Source organism: Puma concolor, chromosome B3 (assembly GCF_028749965.1).
Source record: "Puma concolor isolate L17-30 chromosome B3, mPumCon1.1.hap2, whole genome shotgun sequence".
Lineage (NCBI taxonomy): Eukaryota > Metazoa > Chordata > Mammalia > Carnivora > Felidae > Puma > Puma concolor.
This window is the reverse complement of record NC_141672.1, coordinates 70,727,236-70,750,208: the sequence shown is the minus strand read 5'-3', so window position 1 is coordinate 70,750,208 and position 22,973 is coordinate 70,727,236. Positions and strand designations below refer to the sequence as shown.

Below are 22,973 nucleotides of genomic sequence, written 5' to 3'. Positions count from 1 at the left end.
TCCCACTCCTTGAGTGTGGTCTCTGCATAGTGACTTCCTTCCAAAGAGCATAGTATGGAAAGAGAGATAACAGACTATCTTCACTGTTGGATAAAGGTCGTCCATAATTTCTTAAACACAGGATGAAGGTTAATATCAACAATGATGTCATGTTGATGGTATGTGTTATTGATTTGATGTTATGAAAATGACATTTTACCTCGTGGTCTTCCTCCCCAAAATACGTAACTCCAGTTTAATCACATGAAAAATGTGAGACACATTCCAGCTGAGGGAAATTTTACAAAATATCTGAATAGCACTTCTAAAAAAATGACAAAGTCACCCAAAACAAGGAAAACCTGAGAAGCTGTAACAACCAAGAAGAAGCTAAGGAAACATGATGAATAAATGTAATCTGTATCCTGGATGAAATCATGGTATAAAAGAGGGGCTCTAGGAAAAAGTAAGGAAATATGAATAAAGTATGGACTTTAGTCAATAACGTTGTATTAATACTGGTTCATTAGTTATAAAAAATGTACAATATGAAGGTAAGATGATTATAATGGGGAATTGTAGTGTGGGTACGTGGAAACTCTTTGTACTATCTTCACAATTTTTGCATAAATCTAAAACTGTTGTAAAATTAAAGTTTCTTTTTAAGGACATGTAAAGCCATAAATATGCTGCTAGGGGAGCCAAGTGAGGCACCTAACCAATGTGAAAATGTTGTAAACATCACCTCCTTCCAGTGGAGTTAGCTTATAGAGTACGTTGTGGGATGGAAAAAAAAAAAAAAAGGAAGCTATGTCATACCTGATGCTATTCCAGGTGAAGAGGGTATTAACTCATGAGATGGCACGTGTGAACTAAATCACAGCAATCTAAATTATGGCAAATGAGACAGAATTAATGAAACAGAGTTTAGTGAGAGAGTATTAAGTAAAAGGCACGACCGTGGGAAGAAACAAATGGGAACCCAGTGTTAAGGATTTTGAACTAAATGTTGTCAGGGAATACAATATTATTTGCAATTATTAAAAAAAAAAAAACAAAAAAACCTAAAACCTACAGCCTCCTTTGATAGAGGTGTATACTTAGGTTTAACCACAAATCCAACCCATTGTGGTTTAAGCCACTTCTGTTTGATTTGTCTTCAGTAAAGCAACTTGAGTAAAACAGTAGTCACTTCCGAACTAGATCTTCTATAGGTTTGCTTATTTCTGTCATCATTGGTCATCGCACACCCAGCCTAGCCAAACGGACGTTAGAAAACAGCAGGGCTACATGTGGCTGGATATTTGTTTCAAAGCCTCAAGTATTTCCTCTCTGGCTCTTAAAGAAGTATTTGCTGATCCTGCCATAAAGATCGCTTTTTTTTTCTTTACTAAAAAATGACATAGAAATCAAAAAAGTGTAAACTGTGTTAAAATATAGATTTTCCCTATTACCTCAATTTCTGGAATATTCTATATACATAGCAACCTTTAGTTGCTAAGATGAAGCATATACGTTTTTCATCTTTGTTCTGTAATGCTACTGCAATAATATCAACACTAAGGAGTTACTGAAGTCACTGTTTTAGATATATAACAAAAGGAATAATGGTTTCTGGAAGAACAAATGAAGAAAATTTCAAAAATGAATTAAAGAATACAGAAAATGACTTCGTTCAGTTCAAAGAGGAGTTCTACATTTCTAGGACATGCGATGTTCCCACATTTCACAAAGCCAGATTTCGAAGTGTATGTTTTAAAGAAGAACTTGATCATTCATGCCTGTGTTCTTTTTGTCCTAATAACCACTGAAGATAATTCAAGGAGTCCCAACATTGGACTGCTTCTGCCCTTCAGAGGGAATAACTTTTCCATGATTTATAGACCGTAGGGGAGGCAACCTGGAACAAAAAACAGCATACAGAAATATAATCTCTTTCCCCTTCGAACACCAGTAATATGTATATGTCCACGTGTGTATACATGTTTCTATATTTCCGCATACTTACAAGAGAATATTTTTGCTATTTTCTGTCCTGATTAGTTACTGTATTTAGAGACATTCAATTACTGTAACTGTTGCAGTTTGAAGGATTTTTAAATTTTTTATGATAGCAAGTTTTAACAGAAACAGTCAACCATCTACTTGTGCAAATAGGAAAAACAGGACCTTTAAGTTGGGGGGTGCACCAAAATCCATTCTGTGCCAGGTATTAATATTTTTTATGAGTTTATGATGATTTTTGCCCCCAACAAACAGGGCACCTTCTTGCCTTTCTGGGAATATTTATTCTAATAATGTGCTTCACTTTTTTAATTTCTTGAAGTTAGAAGCCTCCGTATGAGTTTTCTTTTCCTCTGTGTCTGGCTCCTTGTTTGCTTAATCACAATGCATTTTGTTTAATATTTTGGAGCTGTTTATCGAGACGTTTTAATTTGTTTCCTTTCGTATTTGTCTTCGCCAGGTGTTTCTTGACTGGAACGCATTTCCCACATGATAAAATTAAAGGTCTAATTAATGCCTTTAAGGACATTGGTGCACAATTCAGCACCTAATTTTCTGCAGGGGGCATATTTAGGTGTTTAACTAGGTGGAACTCTGTGCCAGGGATTTCATTTGCATACAAAGTCCCTCTTATTTCTTTGTAAACACCCTTCAATACAGAAACAAAGAATGCACTCACATTACTTGGTATGCACCTTTCTAGCAAGCAAAGAGAAAATAAATGTATCTAAGCCACATTTCATCAGAGCAGAAACAAAAATCCTATTAGATGAGGTGTTGAAATATGAGGTCCATTTCTTTGGAGCAGTGAGGATAATACTCAGCATTTGAAAACGAGGGGCAACCTGCAAAAGCACTGCATGAAAAACGAATGCTTTGAAAAATCACATCTGAGATGTAGAGGATCTTAAGAAAAATATGGCATCACATTAAGCACAAAAAGGAAAGCTTAAATCACTACCAGGCAACTGCTGGCAGAGAGCAGGCGGGGAAACAAAACTCATTGATCTATCTAAAGGCTACAAGGACCGGAAAAAAAGACCATCTATGTAAAGACGTTTCTAATCTCATTTCATTTCACTCTCCATCTACTTTGAAACATAAATTCTGAACAAGTTGTGGATGCCTTAGAATTATTACCAATAAAGTATTTGCCTGATTATTAGCATATTAAATCTATTAAAATTACATTTCATCCAATGTCTCAAAGACATGATTTATCAGATAGGGCGATAAAGTTTCAGCCTAATTTCCACATTCCCTCTACAAAACCATAAGCTTTATCAGCACTTATGATTGACATGAACAACAGACATTTGCTCAACTTTTGTAAAATGTTAGTACCAAAGCAAAAGTTGCGCGAACTAGAGGGCAAAGTTAAACAGGTAAGGAAGACTGTATTCAAGGATATTGCAGTGGGGCCAAGAGATCAGAACTCAGTCTGAGCTCAACTCCACTGAAACAAAAGGCTGAAGATGTTTTTGTTTTTTTAACTTTTTTTAATTTAAATTTTAGTTAGACAAAATACAGTGCAAAATTGTTTTCATTAGTAGAATTCAGTGATTCATCGTTTACATACAACACCTTGACCTCATCACAAGTGCTGCTTTAATACCTATCACCCACCTAGCCCATTCCCCCCACACCTCCCTCCATCAACCCTCAGTTCTCTATCTTTAAGAGTCTCTTGTGGCTTCTTTACCTGTCTTCTCTCTGCACCCTCCTTCCCATATGTTCATCTGTTTTGTTTCTTAAATTCCGCATATAAGTGAAATAGTATGGTATTTGTCTTTCTCTGTTTGATTTATCTCACTTAGCATAATACCTTCTAGCTCCATCCATGTCATACCAAATGGCAAGTTTTCATTCTTTTTGATGGCTGACTAATATTCCACTGTATATGTGTACCACGTTAGTCAATGGACATTTGAGCTCTGGCTATTGATAATGCTGCTATAAACATTGGGGTGCATGTACCCTTTTGAATCTGTAATTTTGTATCCTTTGTGTAAATACCTAATACTGCAATTGCTGGATTGTAGGATAGTTCTATTTTTTGTTTTTTTGTGGAACCTCCATACTGTTTTCCAGAGTGATTGCACCAGTTTGCATTTCCACCAACAGTGCAAGAAGATTCCCTTTTCTCCACATGCTCACCAATACCTGTTTCTTGTGTTGTTGATTATAGTCATTCCAACAGGTGTGAGGTGGTATCTCATCATGATTTGTATTTGTATTTCCATGATGATGAGTGATGTTGAGCATCTTTTCACATGTCTGTTAGCCCTCTGAATGTCTTCTTTGGAAAAGTGTCTATTCATGTCTTCAGCCCATTTCTTCACTGGTTTATTTCTTTTTTGGGTGTTGAGTTTGATAAGTTCTTTGTAGATTTTGGATACTAACCCTTTATCAGGTATGTTGTTTGCAAATATCTTCTATTACATAGGCTGCCTTTTAGTTTTGTTGATTGATTCCTTTGCTGTGAAGAAGCTTTTTATTTTGATGAAGTCCCAATAGTTCGTGTTTGCTTTTGTTTCCCTTGCCTTCGACGACATATCTAGGAAGAAGTTGTTCTGGCCAAGGTCAAAGAGGTTGCTGCCTGTGTTCTCTAGGATTTTTATGGTTTCCTGTCTCAGATTTAGGTCTTTCATCCATTTTGAACTTATTTTTGTTATGGTGTAAGAAAAGGGTCTAGTTTCATTCTTCTGCATGTTGCCGTCCAGTTTTCCTCACACCATTTGTTGAAGAGACTGTCTTTTGTTAATTGCATATTCCTTCCTGCTTTGTTGAAGATTAATTGACCATGTAGTTGTAAAGCTGAAGAGATCTTAAGAGTTGATGTGGGGGCACTATCGGTCATCTGTGTTTGTTAATTGACTTTACCCAAAGAAAAAGTATTCTTTCTTCTATCTTCATCACAGGAAGTAGTTTTCCAACTTGGAGCAAGACACCCCACCAAAGTTAGGCTCCTGTTCTCCTACAGAAATTTGGGAGCTTTGGTTCTACCTTACTTGATGTTTATATCACAAAGGGGCAGACAAGAAGTTTAAATTACAAGTGGTGTAAAGTAAATTCTCTACAAAAAGGGAAGTCAGGGATCTAGGGTTGAGAAGAAGTCTGTCCAAAGTATAGTCAACCTGAAGGGAACTTTAAAATGATCTTGATTACTAGGCAAATACAAATTTTAAAGAAATCCAGCACACCTGCCCCTTCCAGTCTTATTTTTGCCTCTATGTCTCACCTAAATAGAAATGTTAATGACCCTGCTTCTTAATCTCCACTGTTGGAATACTGATTTCCTCTGGGATATTTGTTCATAGCCATTTACTATGTCATATTATATAAGTACTATATAGGATGCAATAAGGAAGATTTTAAAACAAGAATCAGATGTTAAAATGGAATTTATGGTAATCAGAATTATCAAGTAATGCAAATTACAGTATTTCGTGTTCTTGTTTATCCTTTGTATTACACCTATTGGTGTAATTGGTCCAGAAGGGTATCTCAGAAACCCTAGGGATCAGAGGATAAAAATGAGGAAATGTTAACTTCAGATTCTGTCTCCAGTGCTGGACCACCTACATAAATTATGGTGCCTAGCTCAGAATAAAAACATGGGACCACTTGTTAAAAAAACAATTTAGAATTTTAAGATAGTAAGCATGGATCATTAAATGAAGTGCAGGGCCTTCCTGGATAACAACAGATGTCTTATACCCATAAGGCTTGTAGTTCTCAAATGCTAATTTTCCTTTAAGAATGTTTTTATCATCCTTACCCAGATATGACTGACTACCCATTTTATGAAATCTCATAGTACGTTGTCCTTTTATTTTGCCATGTATTGTAATTTGTAATCACTTCCTCTATTCTTTATTATATAGGTGCCACTTGAAAGCACAGTGCATGTCTTATTTATCTCTCTAAACTATGCAACACTTCTGTTTTGACTTCACTTCTGTTTGGAGTAACCCCCAAATAAGTAATATATGATATGTTTCAAAAGGCACAATAATACAAGAAAAACATCTACTGCAAAGTTTTAGTCTCATCCTGCCCCATCCACCTTGTTTCTAACTCATCTTCCGTCTGTTGATAATCATTAGTTTATGGGTGCATTCTTCTGGAGTTTCTTTAAGCAAATGTGAGCACATATGAATATATATTTCTAGTCCCTCTCTTTCTTACAAAATTATAATATGTTTTTGTACAAATACTGTTCTGAACTTGCTTTTATCACTTAACCGTGCATACTAAGCAATGTTCCATGTCCTACATAGACAATTTCCTTTTGTGCCATAGATTATTTAACCAGTTTCATTGGATGATACTTGGATTATTTCCAATCTCTTAGTATTATAAACAATGTATCAATCAATATTATACATAAATTATTTAATGTATGAATGCATGTTTGTAGGATAAATGCATAATAGTAAAAGTGAAAGTATAATCATAATTTTGATTGTTTTTTCCAACTTCTATAGCAATTATATTTGACAGTCACCTCAACAGTATGTGAAAAGGCCTTTTTCTCCTCTCCTACAGCCCTATCACTGTAGCTGGTAAAATATTTGGAACTTGGTACTTTGGTATGCTATTTGGCTCATGAATATTCATAACTATTCTTTATTATTAACTGGGTATATTCCTAAAGTGTCCTCCTTTTTCTTTTAATATATTTGGGACTTAATTCTACTGTCACTGATTTTGAGAATGAGATCCCAACTTTTCTTAAAACTAATTAAAATTTCTATTGCAGTATAACCAGAATACAATGTTATGTTTCAGATGTACAACATGTTAATTCAGTAAATCTGTACGTTACTCATGACCAGTGTAGCTGCCACCTGTCACCATGCAGCGTTATTACAATATTATTGACTATATTCCTGTGCTGTACTTTTCATCTTCATGACATTTCTTTTCTTTTTTTTTTTTTTTTTTAAATTTTTTTTTCAACGTTTATTTATTTTTGGGACAGAGAGAGACAGAGCATGAACGGGGGAGGGGCAGAGAGAGAGGGAGACACAGAATCGGAAACAGGCTCCAGGCTCCGAGCCATCAGCCCAGAGCCCGACGCGGGGCTCAAACTCACGGACCGCGAGATCGTGACCTGGCTGAAGTCGGACGCTTAACCGACTGCGCCACCCAGGCGCCCCCATGACATTTATTTTCTAACTGAAAGTTTGTACCTCTTAATCCCTTATAACTTATATCAGATACTCCCCCCCACTTACTGCTTCAGGCAACCACTAGTTTTTTCTATGGATTTAAGAGTTTGTTTTCTGTATGATTTATTTTTATTTTTATTTATTCACATATTTTTCCAACAAGTATTTTTTTAAATATTATTACCATACGATGGTATATTAGTTTCAGGTATGTAACATAATGATTCAGTAGTTCTGTATGTTACTCAGTGCTCACCATGAGAAATGTAGTCACCACCTGCTACCACAGTAAGTTATTACAACAGTATAGACTCTATTCCCAATGCGACACTTTACATCTCTGTTTCTTACTTACTTTATAACAAAGTTTGTACTTCTTTTTTATTTATTTATTTATTTATTATTTTTAACTTTGAATTTACTTGACACATAGTTTATACTAGTTTTAGGTGTACAACATTGTGTTTTAACATCTCTATAGGTTGTTATGCTATGCTCACCACAAGTGTAGCTACCATCTATCACTATACAACACTGTTATAATAACATTGATGGCGGTGCCTGGGTGCCTGGGTGGCTCAGTCGGTTGAGTTTCCAACTTTGGCTCAGGTCATGATCTCAGTTTGTGGGTTCAAGCCCTGCATTGGGCTCTGTGCTGACAGCTCAGAGTCTGGAGCCTGCTTCAGATTCCATGTTTTCCTCTCTCTCTCTGCTCCTCTCCTGCTCACACTCTGTCTCTCTCTCTCAAAAATAAAATAAACATTACAAAAAATTTAAAAAAAAAAACATTGATTATATTGTCGATTCTATACCTTTTATTCCTGTGACTTAATCGTTCCATAACTGGAAGCCTGTATCTCTCATTCCTGTTCACCCATTTTGCCCAACCCCCATCTCTCCCTTCTGGGAATCCTCAGGTTGTTCTCATTTTCATATGCCTGATTCTGCTTTTTGTTAATTTATTTTTAGATTCTACATGTGAGTGAAATCATACGGTATTTGTCTTTCTCTGTCTACTTATTTCGCTTAGAACTGTGCTGGCTAGATCCATCCATCCTGTTGCAAATGACAAGGTCTTATCCTTTTGTATGGCTGAGTAATATACTACTGTATATGAGTGTAGTTCATTTGTGTTTTCCTTATTCACTTATCTAGAATGAACACTTAGGTTGCTTCCATATCTTAGCTATTGGAAATAATGCTACAATAAGCATTGCAGTGCATATGTCCTTTTGAATTGGTGTTTTTGTATTCTTTGGGAAAATACCCAGTAGTGGAATTATTGGATCATATGATAATTCTATTTTTAATTTTTTGAGGAACAGCCATACTATTTTCAACAGTAGTTGCACCAATCTACACTCCCAGCAAAAGTTCATGAGTGTTCCCTTTCCTCTACATTTTTACTAACACTTGTCATTTCTTGTCTTTTTGATGCAAGCCGTTCTGACTGTTGTGAAGTAGTAATTTTAGATTGCATTTTCCTTGATTAGTGATGTTGAGCACATTCCATGTGTCTGTTGGCCATCTGTATGTCTTATTTGGAAGAATGTATATTCAAGTGTTTTGACCACTCTTGAATGGGAATGTTTATTTTGGTGTTGAATTGTATAAATTCTTTATATATTTTGGATATTAACTTCTTATCGGATATATCATTTGCAAATTCTTCCCCCATTCAATACATTGTTTTTTTGTTTTGTTGATGGTTTCCTTTGCTGTGAAAAATATTTTTATTTTAATATAGCCCCAATAATTTATTCTTGCTTTTGTTTCCCTTGCCTGAGGACACATATTGCTGAGAAAATGTTGCTAAGGCTGATGTCAAAGAGATTAGAGCCTATGTTTTCTTCTAGGAGTTTTATGATTTCAGGTCTTATATTTAGGTCTATGATTCATTTTGAACATATTTTTGCAAATGGCATGAGAAAGTGGTCCAGTTTCATTGTTTTACATGGAGCTGTCCAGTTTTTCTAATAATGTTTATTGAATAGACTATATTTTCCCCATTGTACATTTTTGCCTCCTTTGTTGTAGATTAATTGACCACATAGGTGTGAGTGTATTTCTGGGCTCTCTATTCTGTTCTTTTGGTTTATGTGTTTATTTTTATAACAGTATAATACTGTTTTGATTACTATAGCTTTGTAGTATATCTTGAAATCTAGAATTGTGATACCTCCAGCTTTATTCTTTCTCAAGGTGGCTTTGGTTATTGGGATCTTTTGTCGTTCCATACAGATTTTAGGATTATTTGTTTCAGTTCTGTGAAAAAATGCTACTGATATTTTGGTAAGGACTGCATTGAATGTGTAGCTTGCTTTAGGTAGCATGAACATTTTAACAATATTAATTCTTCCAATCCATGAGCATGGTATATCTTTCCACTTATTTGTGTCCTCTTTAGTTTCTTTTGTAAATGTCTTCAAGTTTTCAGAGTATAGGTCTTCTCCTCCTTGCTTAAGTTTACTCATAGGTATTTTATTCTTTTTGGTATATTCATAAATGGAATTGTTTTCTTAATTTCTCTTTCTGCTACTTCATTATTAGTGTATAGAAATGCAATGTATTTCTGTGTGTTAATTAAATGTCCTGAAATTTTACTGGATTCTGTGATGAATTCTAGTAGTTTTTTGATGGAGTCTTTAGATTTTTCTATATAGAGTATCATGTCCTTGGGAAATAGTGACAGTTTTACTTCTGTACCAATTAGGTTGCCTATTACTTTTTTATATGAAAGGTGCTGTCAAGACTTCCAGTACTGTATTGAATAAAACTGGTGAGAGTGGACATCCTTGTTTTATTCCTGTTCTTAGTGGAAACTTTTGTTTTTCAACATTGAGTATGATGATAGGTGAGGAATTGTCATATATGGCTTTCATTATGTTGAGGTATATTCCCTCTAAACCCACTTTGTAGAGAGTTTGTATCATAAATGGATATTGTATTTAGTCAGGTGTTTTTTTCTGCATCTTTTGAGATGGTCATATGGTTTTTATCTTTCCTTTTGTTAATTTGATATATCACATTTATTGATACGTGAATGTTGAACCACCCTTGCATCCGTAGAATAAGTCCCCCTTGATCATGGTGACTCACTTTTTAAATGTATTGTTTAATTTAGTTTTCTAATATGTTGATGAGGGTTTTTACATCTATATTCATTAGAGATATTGGCCTGTAGTTTTCTTTCATAGTATCTTTGTTTGGTTTGGTATCAGGGTAATGTTGGCCTCATAGAAAGAATTTGGAAGTTTTCCTTCCTGTTCTATTTTTTTTAATAGTTTGAGAAGAATAGATATTAAATTCCATTAAATGTTTGGTAGAATTCACCTGCGAAGCAATCTGATTCTGGACCTTTGCTTGTTGGGAGTTTTTGATTACTAACTCAATTTAATTACTGGTAATCAGTCTGTTCAAATTTTTTACATCTTCTTGATTCGGTTTTGGAATATTGTATGTTTGTAGCAATTGATGTAGCTTTTTTTCTAGCAAACAGTCATACAATTTGTTGGAATATAATTTTCTATAATATTCTCTTATAATCCTTTGTATTTTTGTGGTTGTTTGTCCTTTTTCGTTTCTGATTTGATTTTAGTCCTCTTTTCTTGATGAATCTGGCTAATGGTTTATCAATTTTTTTTTTAATCTTCAAAGAACCAGGTCTTGGTTTATCTTTTTTACTAATTTTAGCCTCTATTTTGTGCATTGTGGCTCCAATTTTTAGTATTTTATTCCTTTGACTATTCTGGGGCTTTATTCTTTTTCTGTCTCCTTTAGTTTTAAGGTTAGGTTGTTTCTTTCAGATTTTTCTTGTTTCTTGATGTAGGCCTGTATCACTATAAACTTCCCTCTTGGAACTGCTTTTGCTGTGTCCCAAAGATTTGGGACTACTGTATTTTCATTTTCATTTGTCTGCCTGTATTTTCTCTTTATTTACTCTGATTTTTTGGTTCACTCATTCATTGTTCAGTAGCATGTTGTTTAGCCTCTGTGTACTTGTGTTTTTTTTCCCACATTTTTTCTTGTAATTAATTTCTAGTTTCATACTCTAATGGTCAGATAAGATGCTTGATATAATTTCAAATTTGAGATTTTGCTGTATTTATTGAGACTTGTTTTTTCTGGCCTAACATGTAATCTTTTCTGGAGAATGTTCCATGTGCACTTGTGTGCAGCTGAACCCCACCAGACTCTATGTTTATGGTGGGGGATGGTCCAGTGAGGCCAAAGAAAAGACCTAATTTTTAATTTGTGGTTACCATTGGTTCATATATATCTTATAGCAATCTATATTAATGGTCACTTATATTAGAACATATTCTAAAAACGCTAAATTTTTACTAGCCCTCCATGTTCTATGCATATGATGTAATACTTTATATCTTTTTATTTTGTGTATCCCTTGACTAATTTTTATAGATGTAATTGATTTTACTGTGTTTTAACTTCCATACTGACTTTATTAGTGATTTAAACTACTACTTTCACTACATGTTTGTTTTTACTTGTGAAAATTTTTTTCCTTTCATAGTGGTTTTCAAGTTAGGCCTTTTCTTTCCTTTTAATTAATCCCCTTTAACAGTTCTTGGAAGGCTGCTTTAGTGGTGATGAACTTCTTTAATTTGTGCTTGTCTTACTCCTTACCTCTCCTTATGTTTTGAATGATAACCTAACTGGGTATAGTATTCTTAGTTATAGGTTGTCTTTGGTTTTGGTTTTGGTTTTTCCTTTTAGTACTTTGAATACATCATGCCACTCCCTCCTGGCCTGTGAAGTTTCTTCTGAAAAATCACTCAATAGCACTAAGAGGTTTCCCTGTTGTACAGCTGTTTTCTTTTCTCCTGCTGCTTTTAAAATTCTCTCTTTATTATTACTTTTTGCCCTTTTATATATTGTATGTTATGATGTGGATCCCCGCCCCCCCCCCCCCCCAGGTTCATCTCATTAGGAGCTCTGTAATTCCTGTCCCTGAATATCTGTCTTACCTAGATAGGGAAGTTTTCACCTATTATTTTTTCAAATAAGTTTTCTGCCCTGTTCTCTCTTCCTTCTTCTTCTGGGATCCCTGTAATGTGAATGCTATTACACATGATAATGTCACTGAGTTTTCTTAACCTATTCTCATTTTTTTCTTTTTTCTTTTTGCTGTTCAGTTGATTTTTATTAACCTGTCTTCCAGCTCATCAATCCATTCTTCTGCATACTCTATTTTGGTGGCTGAATTTTTCAGCTGTTACTGGTTCTTTTTTATATTTTCTACCTTTGTTGAAGTTCCCAGTGAGATTATCCACTCTTTTCTCAAGTACAGTGAGTATCTTTATGATTGTTACTTTGAATTCTTCCCAGAATGGAGTCAATTTGGAGTGATGCTGGTCCTGGCCAGGGCTGCCTTCAGTGTAGGGTGGGCTAGGAGCCATTTTGGAGGTATGCCTGCCCAGAAAGGTCGGTGAATATATAGGGATGATGTGAATGTATAGGAGGAGTGGATCATGAAGTGTTACCATGGTAGATGGAGAGTGTTAACCCTGGCTCCTATAAGCATCCAACTACCTCGACTGGGTACGGGGAATGAAACAGAAACCACCAGCACCTTTGTCTCTGAAGAAATTTCCTGAATATTCCTGCCCCTTCAACACATGTTCTAAGATTAGTCAATAAATGTTTTTCACATATATCCCCAGGCACTTTCTAAACTTCTGCTTTTGTGCTGTGTCTTGGGACGAGTTACTTAGTATGGTGGCTCTTTAATGTTGAACACTCAGTTTCCTATCACCCTGTGGCCCTCCCACAGGTAAGTCCTGCTCATTTTGAAAGCCCAGCTTTTCAGGGACTCATCTTTCCAGTGTGGGTCCCCAATGCCAAGGGTGCCCCCTGTGGACTTCTCTCTGTTGATGATGCCCTCCCATTTGGGGTTAGTTTCATGGGGGGGGGTTGGTTCTGAAACACATCTCTGCCACTTCTACCCTTTTTGATGTGGTCTTCTCTTTACAGTTAGCTGTAGAAGTTTTTTTCTTCCAATCTTCACGCCATTTACAAACTTATTTGCACCATAATCTTGGGGTGTCCGTGACAAGATGTGCTTAGGATCCTCCTACTCCACCATCTTCCCTGTGCTCCAGTCCCAACTTATATTTTATTTGCATTTGCCTGGTATATATGTTCTCCTTTTATTTTTGACATTTATAAATAATGTTTAGTTAATCACCTTATTTACCATACAGATGAGTTTGGATTTTTAATTTAGCTTTATATATTTCATTTTAGTACACAAGTTAAGCCTATCTATATTTACATGACAGATGTTTCAATTTAATTCTGTCATGATTTTTGTTGTTGTTGTTGTTGTTATACATGCGCTTACATACACACCATCAAATTTAGCTTGAATTCTCTTATATTCCTTTCTCTTTGCTCTCTTTAATCTGTACTTTTAGTTAATACAATTAATGTTCTTGGTGTTTACTCATGTATTCTTAAAATTTTACCACTTATTTTTCAGCTCTAAATGATATCTTAAATATAAGTGTAAGTAGATTACATACAGATATATTTATATTGTAGATGTCTATATTATAGGTGTTAAAATGAGGCAAACTTTCAACATTTATTTTTCCTCATTTATTAATAGTATAATTATTCCTTTTTTAACTTTATTTATTTATTCTGAGAGAGACAGAGACCATACAAGTGGGGAAGGGGCAGAGAGAGAGGAAGACAGAGAATCCTAAGCAGGCTCCACATTGTCAGCATAGAGACCGATGTGGGGTTGAAACTCACAAAACTGTGAGATCATGACCCGAGCTGAAACCAAGAGTTGGACACAACCAGCTAAGCCACCCAGGCACCCCATTAATAGTATAATTATTTCTATTGTCAGAGTGTATAATATTTACATCACATTTTGTCACACTTCCCCATTTTTTTTTTTTTTTTTTTTTTTTTTTTTTTGCAGAATGAAAAATGACATTAGCTTGTATAAATGAAGGAGAACTTGGCCGTTATGAAATCTTTGCCTCACATTTTCATTCTTTAGTAATTTGTGGGTGGTGCTGTACTGTCCTATAATACAGGGTGTTGCTATGAAAATGATTTTCCTTCATTTACAAGAGAATTTTATTTTTTTCTGGATGCTCAAAAGATTATTCCTTTTCATAAGAGTAATACATTTACTAGAATGTGCTTCACCTTGATTAATGTGTTGTGCCTTTGTAATATGTAGATTCATTATTTTTACAAAAATATTTGAATTACATTTGTTTCCTTTCTTTTGGTTTTCTTCTCTGTGAATTCCATTTATGTGTAAATCAATCTTTTTCATATTCTGAATTTCATATTCTTCCTAATTATTACCTTTTCATGTCTTTCTTTTGTGTCATTTTGTTAATTTTTCTCAATTTTCACAATTTTTTTCTTTGCTTTTCAGCAATGTATTCTCCATTTTGTCCCTTTTAATTTAGAATTAATTTATGAAACACTTTTGCCTGTTTATTTTTTGGTTCTTTCCCTAAATTTTAATATTTTTTTCCTTCTCCTATCTATCCATATCTTGCCTGAGTGCTTGTATTTCTGTTTTGAAGATTTACTCTGTAATGATTTCACTAAGGTATATATTTTTTAAGTTATGTTAGAATATTTGACCTATACTTTGTGTAAGCTTTTCAGGTGAAATAGTCTTCTAGTCAGTTTTGCTTTTATTCATTGATTCCGTATGCTAGAATTGCCATTTTTCTTATATCACTTTTAGGGGTACTATATTTGTACTTTATGTTAGTTTTATTTGAATTAGTTGAGTTTCCTTGGGCCATATATCAATGTAACCAATGAGAAATGGAGGGGCCACAGACTTCATCAGATTTTTCTGTTCCCGGCCTCTCTCTTCTTTGGCTATAATGGCATATGACTCAGATTATGAGCCTGACACATTGCATGCACACTGTGCCAAGAGAGCCTATATAATGACACACTCTTATTTAAAAAATGGCTGTTCTGGGGCGCCTGGGTGGCGCAGTCAGTTAAGCGTCCGACTTCAGCCAGGTCACGATCTCGCGGTCCGTGAGTTCGAGCCCCGCGTCAGGCTCTGGGCTGATGGCTCGGAGCCTGGAGCTGTTTCCGATTCTGTGTCTCCCTCTCTCTCTGCCCCTCCCCTGTTCATGCTCTGTCTCTCTCTGTCCCAAAAATAAATAAAAAACGTTGAAAAAAAAAATTTAAAAAAAAAAAAAAAAAATGGCTGTTCTGTGTGACCAAATAACCTTTATCTCTCACTCAGGAACTGGTATAGATTGGGAGACCTGCTATTCTTAACTTATCTCAAGCCCTGGTCAGACAAAAAGGATAGTTTCTATTTTTCCAAACGTTCTCGTTACTTTCAGAGGCATTTCTTTTTTTGCCATGAGTCAAATTTTGGACCCCAGATTCTTTCTACCTGTACTTCCTCGGCTTCTGCTTCCCCAAGAAATGAACTCTGTTTGATTCAGTCTGTGTCATAACACTTCAGACTCCAAAATTATATAATTTCCAGGAGAATATATTTGCTATCAATGTTAGACCCCTACACATAACCTGATGTTCCTAGCACATGGCCACATAATTTTGGCTGCCCACATTAATTGTCCTCGTCTCAGTTGTTTTTGACCACATTTACATTTAAAGTGGGTCTCTTCTATGTGCTAGTCTCATTGAAAAAGTAGTTTGTAATTTTTCTTCTTTTGTGGGGGGGAATTCCGTATGATTTTCAGGCAAAAATGTAGGAAATTTGAGAATAAACTGCTGCTCTGCTCTTTCTAGACCTGGATGTGTCCGTCTAACACTTGATGAAACATGGTATATAACAAGTTTCAGTTGAGATTTTCATAATCTTATCAACCCTTCTATTTCAGAATATCCAGGCTCAGAAAGCTGTTTTCAAAGAGCAGTAATCAAATGGAAGCAAAATACCATTTTATTAAGTTCTGGGGAAGTACTCAGTCCCTCCTAACGCAGAACTTCCATAACCTTGGAATGGAGATTGCTATTTAACCTGTGTTCTCCTTCTTTCCCCTTCATGTAACAATTAAGATAGGCAAGTATGCAGCAAATTCTGGCATCACCTCTTCACTCTGTTGTGGGTGAATGACAGAGAACAGACAGAGGAGGATAAGATACAGTCAGACCCCACCCAAGTGAGCTTGCTGTATGGAGAACACAAAGCACAAGAGAAAGACTGCAGATAGGTTTGCATTTAAGGCAAAGTAATCATGCCTACTGGTAAACCATGGCTCCTCTTTTAGGTGAGGTGTGGTGTGAACGTAGTAAGAGGAGAGAGCAAGCATGTTAGAAGCATGGGTGAACGAATGGAAATGTAAAACAGGTGTCTTCTAGTGAAGAATGAGCGACTGTGGGAAGAAAGGGAGGATTTTTCTTCCTCTACCACCTGACATATAATAAACACTGAATAAATATTTGTTAAATACAATTTATTGTGACCTATTTCAACATTTACATATATGGGACATTTTGGGAAGTCACTGCCCCAAGTTAAATCACCTTTGAATATTTAACCTAAGAACTTTATTTTATGGAATTTTCTACTGTGGGCATTTGTTCCTAAATGTTTCTTAATTAATTACACTCTGGATATGGATCATGCAAACCCAGTCATTTTGTGTCCTAGGAAACGCAAGTCTGTATAAAGCCCTGCCATAGCACAGCCAGGCTTTGTTGTTGTGTTCCAAAATCAGGTCCTCTTGTAGGACAACAATTGTGATTAAGAGGTCTAGAAAAGTGTAAAGAGGCTCATTTTCATTGGAAGAAATATTTTAAAGCTTTAGAGGCAAATTAATATGATTATAATTCATGTCCATAATGTTGTATATAATCAACAATTGGTCAGTTTCCATAAATTACAAGAATGTGTTCACATTGCTCTTAGAAAATTATTTCTGTTTTTCTCAGCACCATTTAGTGGAAAAATAGGAAAAAAACAACAGTCACAGTAATAAAATTAAATATGCATACAGAAGCATAATTTCTCATTTGGATACTTTCAATAAGTCACCAAATTATAATGGGTTGGAAGTCTACATTTATAGTACCTAGTATAGTTGCTTTGATCCCTGGTTGCACTGAATACTTCCCTCCCAATCTTACCAATGTGTTGTTTTGTGGGTTGAGGGTAGTTAAGTAAAAAAATAGAGGACCCTCTAATCCAGGAAGATGGTCCTGCCTGCAAACGTTGATCATAAGATCAGACTAAAAGCAAAACACAAACCAAAACAAAAGCCAAACCAAACCAAACCAAACAAACAAAAACAAAAACAAAACAAAAATCTCACATGAGTAAAATAACAAGTACTAAATAATAGAAACTGCAATGTTTGAGTGTTTTATTATAGGCCAGTATGGGTTTTAACAGCTCCATTTTAAAGATAAAGAAATTTAAATGCAAAGCATTTCATCTGAGATCACACAACAAGCAAAAGGCAGAGCAGGGACTTGGGTCCAACTACTTTGCATTTCATAAACCAAGCCTTTCTTTTTTGCCACACTGGCTCTTCTAGAAGGCCCTGGATAAGCAAGTTCCAATTTGGACCATGAACAAAAAGAACGCTGGAGATTCCATTTTATGTGGTGTTTTGTGAAAAATACATATGTGGCTACAGGAGCTTAAAGAAATAGGTCCAGCTGGTTAGCTCATAGGATTTCAAAATTACATGTCTAAAAATGAAGTCAACATATTTCCCCAAACCATTTTTGCTACATGTCTCCTTCCTTAATGAGAAACACCAACAGCTACTGTATTTTAGAAACAAAAACTAGAAAGTCTTCCCTAACTCTTCCCTCACTGATGTCACCCGTTATATATATTGTTAAATGTACTCAGATTTCCTTCATGAATCTCAAGCCTGGATGCCTCGCATGATCACTACTCTAGTGGATTGTTAAAGGAAATCCCCACCTCTCAATTACTGCAATAGCATCCCAAATGTTTCTTCCCTGTTTGTGTCCTTACCATGCCCAGGCCCTCTCCATCCGATGCTTCACCCTATAATTTAGCATGATTTTTTAATGCTAGTTTTATCATGTTACTCTGCTGCTTATAGTCCTTCTCAACTCCTCTCAGGATAAAATCCAAATGGTATAGTGTATAACAAAGATAAGAGTGTACCTCATCTTCTCCAGTTTAGGAAGAAAATCTAATTGCTGAGGGGTCTGGTGAAAATGATCAGTTCAGGTTTGGACATCTTTACTTTGAACTGCTTATGGTATATCTGATTGGAAATGTCCATCTGGCATTTGGATAAATGTATATTAACTAATCTTTGCTTTCAAACAGAAAAGAAACTGGGTCAAGTTATTCGTAGGAAAATACTAGGCAGACTGTTGTCACTCATCCCAAGAGCATTTCTTTGCATTAAACAATTTTGAGAAAATACTAGTTCATACATATAAAATCATTTCAAAACATAGAACCTCAAGCACAGTGGAATGGAGTTGGAAAGATATTTTTTAAGGGTGGGTTTTGGTCCTTTAAATCACGATGCTTGTGTATTTCATATATGCGATAAGAGGTGCTCATTTTAGAGAAACTGCTGGAAAATTCACCGTGGCTGAAACATGCAAATCGGCACAGAATGTTTGCTGGAGGGTAAATCAGAGCAATGCCATTGAAGTAGCCTGTATATGCATATCTCATTGGTGACATCTTGAGCTCTGTTAATCAATTCCTATTTGAGATAAATGCATCTGCTTGTATCTCAAAAGACTAGATTCACAGAACCGTGACTAAGATATTTCATAGATGCTCTCCAAGGACTTTAAAAGATAGACGACAGGAAATTTACTAAATCCATACAGCTAACCTGGAGAAAAGGTTAAGCAAAATTCAGAATCCTCCTTCACAGTCTGCAAATTTTGATAAACAGTGTCATAACTTTGTCCTCCTATTTCTAGAGATATTTCATTGTAATGATATCTGTATTACTGGGACTTATAGGAGGTGCTAATTCCTGTCCCAGAAAATAATATATCTCAGAATTTCATTCCCCCATTGACAGGTTCCCTCCAAATATTTTAGAAGCAGGACTTCTATGCTTAGGAAAAAAATGAACAAAAAGTATCTGACAAGGTAATAGAGAAATGGTAGATTTTTGTTTAGAAGGAAGTGCTACAGAATGTGGCTTACAATTATGCACAGAACTCCTAAGGGCTATCTAAGACATCTTTACCTTGGATTGTTTCTCTCCTAAATCATCTATAATAGAGGCCCCAGGCGTTGGGAAGTAAACCCTGAAGCTCACTGCACACAGACTCTAAGGGGTATCATTTTCATGGTTCAGTTAACAAGAGAAGTGAAACTCACACCATTATTTGACTCACTTAAAATGTACGCTTTTTGTGTTTTAAGCTCTCCTATCCCATGTATTCACAATTATTTGGCCCTTAGCATTCTCCTTGAAACTGTCCTCCTCTGCCTAATTCTCCTCTTGTTCCCTATGACATTTTTTACACCATAGCTTCTAGCTATCCCTCAACCACAAAGGTGGTTGTTGAAGCTACATCCAAAAATACCAGCTCCCAGGAGCTGTTAGTTCTGTGCTTAGAGTATAAAACGGGTCTCAAGCCTGGGTAATAACTGAATTCATGAATCTCAATTCCCAGATGACATTAATAGCAGCATAGAGCAGGAAGCAGAGTTATGTTAATTTCTGCAGGTAATGTGTGAAAGCAGATAGGGAAAGCTTGAAAGGTCAACATCTGCTGTCATGCAGGAGTGTTGCAAAATGTGATTGGCCAGTAAATGTCAACACCATGTTCTAAAATCTACATGCCGCCCCTTCAATTTAATCTTAGCTTGCAGCCCAGCTAACAATCATGCAGCATGTTTCAAAAGCCCTTGAATTCTAAAATGGAATTGTATGATTGCATTCCCATGGCAATAAGACACCTGTAAATTACAAACTTGTCATTTAATCAGCATAAATATAGGGAGTTTGTGCAACCACTGGAATTTTTTTCATATCTATTTTCAGGGAAGGCTGAAGACCTCTTAATGATTATATAGCGTAAGGGACTGCAAGTCTAACTGTTGCCATGGTGTTATGTACTTCTTTTCTTTTAAAGAAGTGACTGGAATGTGGAGCAGATAATGAATCTAATTGATTGTCTCCTGCTCCACACAGATATACTTTATATTCTCTCCCTTTTGTGCTCTTCCTACCTTTCACTCCAGACTGGATTCACAGGTATACATTTGTTCAGTGACAAGAATGCTCTGTTTTACAGAGCAACTCCCACCTTATAAAAAAGAAAAATAATCTTCTCTGAAAAATATAACAAAAAAAGTGTATGTAAAAAAGAGCGCAGAAGAAAAAATTAGCATTCACTACACATATGTCAGATTAAATTAATGAAGAAAAAGACAATGTGTTTTTTTGTAAGAAAAAAAAAGCATAGTCTGTACACTCATAGTGTCGAAGGTTATGTATAAGAAGTTCTCTTTAATTTATTAAGTTAATGATTCTTAAACTTTCCAGATATTCAAATTCATTGAGTCGTTAGCGTATTTGATAGGTACTAGGTTTTTAGATTATAATTATTAACATGCACTTGCCAACTGGAATCCATTTATAGCACAAACACAAAATTTAATACAATTGACTTTTATCCCCATAGCATTTGCAAATAGACCAAAAATAGAATTAATTTTTTTTTGAGTTGACACATAACTCTACATTAATTTCAGGTGTACAACAAAGTGATTCAACTTCTCTATATGTTATGCTGTGCTCACCATAAGTGGAGCTACCTTTGTCACCATCCAATGCTTTTACAATATCACTGTTTCCTACATAGTGCCTTTTATTCACAGGACTTATTCATTACATTACTAGAAGCTGAAATTCCCACTCCCCTTCATCCATTTTGCTTATTCTCCACCCCTCTTCCCCTCTGGCAACCATCAGTGTGTTCTCTGTCAAAAATAAATTTTTTATAGAGGTCTTTTAGCTTAGGTAATTATTTTGGATAGAATTGTAAATACTTGGCTTCAGAGTACCCAGATTTTCCCCATACAAAATGGACTTACAGACTGGAGATAGCAGAAAATGGGTCCTAATAATTTTCTTTGAATAAGATAAACATTTATAGATGAATCAATTTAATCATGAGAGAGATTTGGTCAGAGACCTATGATCTGATGAGGAGACTGGCTAGACCTCGGGTTTTTGGACGCCCTGTCTGAATCTCTTTATCATTCTTAGAGTCCAGGTAGCATTTTCGCATCTCTAAGAATGGCAATAAATAAGTTTTAAAAGAGGTCGCTTTTTCCTTTTTAAAAGGAAATGGATACCGGCACACATCTCTTGAGTTATGGTGTGCCACATTTCATGGGTTAGGTACTCCTGTTAGGGTTTACACAAATTTAGATTAAGAAACAACACATGCACCTGGGTGGCTCAGTTGGTTAAGTGTCTGACTTCAGCTCAGGTCATGATCTCACAGTTCATGAGTTCAAGCCCTGCGTCGGGCTCTGTGCTGACAGCTTGGAACCTGGAGCTTGCTTCAGATTGTGTGTCTCCCTTTCTGTCCTTCCACTTCTCACACTCTATGTCTCTCTGCCTTTAAAAATATGAATAGAAATTAAAAAAAAAAACAACAAAGACTATACTTTCAGAATCATTTCTATATGGTTTGTTACTGGAAAAGTTTCTCTAAACGTGTAGAGTACTTGGGGAAAAACACAAAAACATTGCTTTAAATAGGAAAATGACCACTAGATAGAAAATGATGAATTATCACAAAACCCTTTGCTTTTACTGACAACTTAAAATACAAATGTAATGCCTGCCTAACTGTGAATATGTAAAATGTCATTTCCTTTGTTTTAGTGTTGATATGCTATGAAGATAAAGCACTTGTTAAAGATGTCCACCTTTCATTCTGCACAAACATTTGTTAAGCACGTACATAAATCAGCACAACTTTGTGCTTTCCACCTGAACTATGTTGGACAGGTTTTTACTTATGCTAAGAAACCCTTTAACTGAAGTATGGGAGTGGGGTGCTGACTCCCTAATTTTGGCTATGGAACTTTGGGCAAGATGTGCCATACAGGTTGTCTTTGTAAGTTTATGTCTAATTCGAGAATATGACGGACCAGTGAGGACTTCACCACCCTTTCATGCTTAAACTAATAGATGTTAAGATGTTATGGACGAATATACAATTGAATGAATCAGTATGAAGGATGCCACATTTTACAGAAATCTTAATAATGGAGCTATACACGGGACAGAGAGTGAGTAGGACCGGTGACCACCACACAGTGGCATCAGCAAAATAGTGTCTAAGACATATCAGATGTAGCCATCCCATTCAGTCTGGGAAAGACTTCGGCTTTCATTTTCAACACCACAGGGTAAGCTGGTTCTCCAATTCAGGGGGATAGGACAATTTTAGAACTGGAACAGAATGTCAGAGAAGATTGAAGAAGGGTCTGTTTGAACCCATGATCACACAGAAGGTGTTAGAGAAGTCCTTCATTGTTTGGGGGAGGTCGCCGGTGCTGGCATTGTTACCTGCGCAGCGGCACTGGACCTTACTATTAGAAAGCAGGATCAGGGCGCCTGGGTGGCGCAGTCGGTTAAGCGTCCGACTTCAGCCAGGTCACGATCTCACGGTCCGTGAGTTCGAGCCCCGCGTCAGGCTCTGGGCTGATGGCTCGGAGCCTGGAGCCTGTTTCCGATTCTGTGTCTCCCTCTCTCTCTGCCCCTCCCCCGTTCATGCTATGTCTCTGTCTGTCCCATAAATAAATAAAAAAAAAAAGTTGAAAAA

General features: G+C 35.9%; 1 pseudogene; it reads left to right on the top strand.

Moving 5' to 3' along the window:
* Positions 1-21,797: 21,797 nt before the first annotated feature.
* LOC147580049 (small nucleolar RNA U3) lies at positions 21,798-21,871 on the top strand (annotated as a pseudogene).
* Positions 21,872-22,973: the final 1,102 nt, after the last annotated feature.